The sequence below is a fragment of the Neopelma chrysocephalum genome, unplaced genomic scaffold, assembly GCF_003984885.1.
Source record: "Neopelma chrysocephalum unplaced genomic scaffold, ASM398488v2 Primary Assembly neopelma1_68, whole genome shotgun sequence".
NCBI classification, from domain to species: Eukaryota; Metazoa; Chordata; class Aves; order Passeriformes; family Pipridae; genus Neopelma; species Neopelma chrysocephalum.
Window position 1 is genome coordinate 243,180 of NW_020897727.1, and position 6,000 is coordinate 249,179.

Consider the following 6,000-nt stretch of genomic DNA (forward strand, 5'->3'; position numbering starts at 1 on the left):
GTTGAGCAATATCTCTTTGCTTTCTGAAGATTTGCATATTGCAATCTCTCTGTGTCCAAGTTATGACAAAAGAGTCTATAATTCCTTGTGGTCAAGGTCAAAAATTATCATTCACTGGGAAAGTATGTTTGAGAGGTTGAATATACTCAGCTCTATACTGTCGTTAACAAATTTTGTGTTGTTTCTGAGAGAATATTGTGACTTGTTTGAAAGTAGCATCCAGAACCCTGTTGTAATAGCAAATCTACAATGGACTTTATTCTGTGCTCATGCCCTGTTAGAGACAGGGATGGAAAACTGTAGTGGCAACAGATTAGAGGGAGAGCAGAAGAGATATATAAATACAGTGCCTCAGACTGTACTATGGAAAAGACCATCTACCAGTCCGTGGACAGAATCAGACCCTCTCACTGTGAATTCTTACCTTTTCTGTAGATTGAAGATATATCTGCAGGCTATACAGTCTCTATACAGCTGTTCTGCCTGAAATGCATCTCCTGGGCAGCTTGATATTGGGATAACTTCTTTTCTGATACAGATAAGAATACACAGATTTTAGCATTCCCAGGAGGGATCATGGTGTAAGTATGGTAAAAGTGAGTGATTGGAGTCCCATTGCACTTCGTGAGAGCTCATCCTGATAAAAATAGCTGACAGTTATGCTCCTTTGCTTTCTTAGTGAAAACCTGCATTTGCAGGCTCCCTATTCTCTGTCCCACTTGTGGTCGCTTATATCCCTTCACAGATCATGGTGATTAGCTGATTAGTCCATGTAGTATCAGCAAAAGAATATTCTTCCTGCCTTCCCTGTGTCTGCAATATGGATTTTTCAAATTTAGGCATAGACAATGTGTCTGTGCACTGGGAAGGCAAACACAGCTTTTCTCCAAGCATGGCAGAACATTTTGCCATGTACCCGCCTACCCTTCATCTGTGCTTTTGTCTCTGGTGAACAGTGGCCACTGCTCTTTTAGGATTTGGGTACAGAATGGGAACCCAAATAGCACCATTTTACTCCTGTTTTAAGTGACATTCTTACACTAAGGGCAGTGGAGCAGGAAAGGGATGGGACCTGGACTTGCCTTCACCGTGCAAGGGGAGAAACTGGATGATACAGTGACAGTCACGCTTCCGACCACAGAGATGAACCCAGACAAATGAGCACAGGGTGGAACAGCAGAGCATGCTCTGAAAGCATCTACAGCAGGAGGATATCAGGAAATCTCTTTTAAAAGAGAATCTGAGAGAGTGCCAACCTCAGGGAGTGCCTGGCAGCGAGACTGAGTTGGAACAGGGCTGGTGGATGGTGTGGCCTGGTGCAGATGGACAGCTATACCACAGCTCCCCAGGGATCCTCTGTCTTTGTGGGTGGCCCCAGGGCTGCCAAGTTGCCCAAACCTTAAAATATTTAGAGTATTTTCATAAAGTCCCATCTTTTGTTTTCGTGTGATTCTATCTAGCTTCCATTTGAGGATGAAAAGTTACGTTTCTAGCTCACATTTTCAAATGTGAACCATAAGGGCTCAAAAGTGAAAGGGTAATAAAATTAAATGCCACTTTTTTGTTGAAGAAAAACAAAGATTGATTTGTGAGGGTTTTTTACTGTGATTTTTAATGGCACTTACCAGAGGGAAATCACTTGAACCTCTTTCTGTGCATTCAGGGAGACATCTCAGAACCTTTTTAAGGTACTTCACATTCTGCAGGTCTATCATGGTAGGGAGGTAGAGATGGGAAAAGGAATGGGATCAGGCCCTAAGTACATAATGCTCCACTCAGTTGTGCTGTCCTGCACATGTACAGTGCTGAAACTCCCTGCACAAAGGAGCACAAAGAAATTTTAAAACTAAAAATTTTAAAAAGGGAGGGGGAAGTGTGAGCTGAAGGCGTGTGAAAGGATGTCAAACCAAAAGCAGACTACAGAAAATCAGGATACACTAGAATAAATGGTATGAGCTACTGAGCAGCATAAAACAATGAGTTATACAACATCACTCCTAATTCTTCAGAGAAGCTTTTGGGTTAATGGCAGGCTGCTGGTAAATATTAGTTTGGGCAATGATCAGCGTGATCATTGCAGAAGGAAATCAAAGGGCCTGTCTCATTCCCAGCTTCTGCATCTCATTAGTTTGCGGATTTTCTGGAGAAGGGAATGTTGTATTCAGTACCCCTTTATGAGAGGCTCAGACTCCTGCTGGGCCACACAACAGAGTGGTTTGCCTTGAGTTCAGCTCCAACCAGGAGTTGAGAGTCCTTCCAGTGAGAGCTCTGAGCTAAAGTAGTCTGATGCAGATCAGTTGAGTTATACTCAAAACTTTCAGAGGAAGTTGAGAAATGTGGTTTCTCCTTTTTTTTTTTTTTCATTATGAAAAAGAAAAAAAAAAAGAAAAAATAAGATGGAGGTAGGTACTGCTTGGTTAGGACTTGTATATGCTGGCAGCTAAGAGCTGGCTTGTTTATTTAGGCTGCAAGAACGAATAGGCCAGTGTATTTGCTGGACTCTGATCTCTGGTTAGCACAGGAGCCCTTTCAATAAATTAGCAAGTAGGAAATTGTGGGGGAGTTTGAGAATGGGAGGTTGAGTTGATTGAGAGAGGGAAGCTTCTTCCTACATCTTTTTTTTTCATCAGTGCTGTGTCCTAGGAGACCCTAGGTCAAATTTAAAGGCAAACTTTACATTGAAGGAATATTGTGTACGCAGTTATGCCTGTATATGATGACTTAGCAAGACTAGAAGAGAAAAAATAAAAAGATAGAACAAAATGAAGTTGGTATAGTCAATAATTTCATCAAGGACAAGAGTACTGAAGGCAAAACTACCCATATTTTACTACATCTAGGTCAGTTACTGGTTTCTCTGCTTTTTTTTTTTTGATACAAAATTGCTGCAGTTATCTTCAACATCTCCCTTTCCTATGGGCTTCAGCCCCTGAAACTCTTGATCTGTGTGTCTATAAGGAGGCATAAGCAGGGTTTAATGCAGCAACAGCGTTTCATTATTCTCTTTCTTAATCAATTAATAATTAACATTGACCACTGATGACTCCTATATTATTTAATTTATACTTTTCCCTATTTTCTCTTACCCTCATTCTTTTTTCCCTCTCCTGAGTTGATCTCAGAGAAACTTTGTTCCAGACCCTACAGGGAGAAGGAGAAAATGGGTCAGAGCTATAGAGGCAGCAGCAGGGCACAGTCTTCTTACTGGAACGAGTCTGAGGCCAGGAACAGAGAAGTACTGGAAGCTTCGTGCTGTGCTTCTGTGGTATAATAACACAGCTCTGATGGCAAACTAATTCAGTTTTTTTACTTTTAGGAACCACTAAGGCAGTACTGATGCTTCCTTAACTGTGCTGGTTCATTATCATACAATGTAATTATATGATTCTGGTATACAGTTTTTAGGACCTATTTTCTGGGTTCTGTTTCTTGGCAGATCTACCTGATAACGCAGCTTCCAAAAATGTTCATGAAAAGGTCAGATTTCTGTGCTGAATAAATTATTATTTGTATTTTTGTGGCATTTGGGGCCCTATTGTTATAGGCTCTGTAAAAAGCTTAACATAAAGGCCAGTCCAAACCCTAAAAAATTCAAGTTAAAAAAAAATAATAAATCAGATAAGGATATGTAATAAGCTCACTTCAAAATCCCAAGCTTTTGGGAGGAATTTGGATGTAAATTGGACCTTGGAAGCTCTGGAGGATTTATAATTAATAATGCCAAATAAAACTCTGGTAGAAGTCTTACCATGTCACTGCTGGCATTAACGTTGGGCTGCCTTACTGGGAGTGATAGACTCTTTCTTCTTTCTTGTTTATTAATATATTTCCTCTTGGAGGAAGACTGTGGTAGTAAAACTCAGCAAAGCCAACAATGTGTCTCATAAACAAATTAATTTCCTTCTTCAAACATTGTTTCATTCGAGAGCAATACATTCAAAATTCCTTTTAGTGCTGGGTCTTTAATTGGTTCCTTTTGTAGGAATGAAGCAGTCATTCTTTGAATCTCCCTTGAAGTTTGCAGAGTTTGTTAAAATCTGCCATGTTATCTCTTGTTGGGAATGCAACCTTTACTGATTGATAAGGCAATGATCTTGATAACATACTTTGTGTATGACTTTATTTGAAGTTTCTTAGGGAAAAGCCCACGCATCTCACATGGTGAACATTTGCCTGTTGCACGTAAAGAAAATAAAAATCACCCTTAACTTTTCCTTACAGGGATGCAGTTGAGTTTCAGGTTTGCTTAATGATATCTGAAACAAACAAATGGTGGATACCTGTTCCTGTTCCCGGAGCAACGAGATCTTGTTCCATCTGTCTCTGAGAAAGCCTCAGCTTCTCTGTTTCTCCCAGAAACTTATTTAGTAAGGCCCAAGGAAGGGGTAATAGGGCACTCTCATGTGTTTAGTGTGAGGCATAGCTTTTGCTGCACTTCTTTATTTGTTCAGTGTTTGGTTTTCACACACTACTGTGATGTACAGGTGTTATTTGAATATAGGGTTTTTTGTTGAGACTATAGAGTCTGTTTACCTCCAGTTAGTAAGTGTACTTATTTGAAATGCAAATGGATCTGTGTTACTTCCAGTGTTTAATGTTCTGTACAGAAGACACAGAAAAGGAGAGAGGGAAGGTAAAGGAGAAGTGATATGATCTAAGTTATTTTGTGGCTTAAAACTGAGTGCTGATTATATCTGAGAAGAATAAGCACCCATTTGGGAAAGTGTTTCAGCCATTAAAAGAAGTAAGTTCAGTTTATTTTATTCTGTAGGGACAAATTAAATTCAGATTACTGGTTGCCAGATGTTGATTGAAATAGTTATGCAAGTAAGGTTACCTTGATTTTAGCATTAATATTGCTGGAAGAGCATTAATATTTCCTGGAAGGTTGTGGTTTGGGTTAGTGGTTTGTAGTTCCTCTTTTTTGGGAGGGGATGGTCTGGGATCTTTTAAAATATTTTTATCCAACCAAGGAGTAGGGGAAACAACACGTGATTGCAGCTATGTAGCAAGGCTGGTAGGTAATGCTTAAGTTGGGGAAGACTGTCAGTGGTGTGACCCAGGGCTGAATGTGCTCAATTAAGGCTATTCATTAGATGTTCTCTCATGATGAGTGGATTCAGGGATCAGCAGCACTGGCTTTTGAACCATTTATCAATTAATGAGAATTTGTTGTAATGAGTACGGTGATGAACATGGACTAGTTACAGTAGAAGCCTGTAAGCAAGAAGAGGTCAAAGCAAAATATGGCACAGTGGCACTGTTCCCTCACCCAGCCTTGAATAATGAAAGAATTGCACAGAAGTTGCTATTGTTGGAAAAAAAGCCAACACGCACGGACCTGCCTCATGAGCCAACACAGGCTTTTAGTAGCAATAACTAACCCAGTGTGCTGCTGTGCCATACGAACCAGAGGAGCTTCCTCCTGCATGAATGAGGCTTTCAGCAAAGAAAATACACTGGGTGTGTTGCATTGGGTGCCAGACACCTTCCATTATCCCCATAGCAGTGCTGACTGGAAATTACTGTAAGCCAAGAAGTCTGTGTTGTGCTGCTGCTCTGCCTCTGGTTTCAGTTGCCTTATTACCAGGATGAGAGTTGTTCTTCCACCAGTACTGTGAGTGCTGCCCTGGCTTCTCATCAGTCTTTGTTTGCTCTAAGAAAGCAATGGAGGAAGAGTGGTTTGTGCTTTTTTACCAATGCTGTGCTTAGGTCCTCCAGAAAGCTTATTTTCACAATTGAAATAGAGTTATTATGGAATTTCTTCTCTTCTGTCCACACCATCTTTGTGCCCTGTGCTTAGCTGGGCTGTGTTTTCTGAAGAAACAGACTGAAAATGTATGTTAATGATACCTGGTCCTCTAACTTTTGGAACATGGTACCTTAGACACAGAGACACCTTTGACCTTTAAACAATACAACCTTCTGTCTCTGGATACTTCCACACAGCATTTGTCTCGAGATGGAGGTAAACTTTAACCTATTTGAGATGCTTCCTCT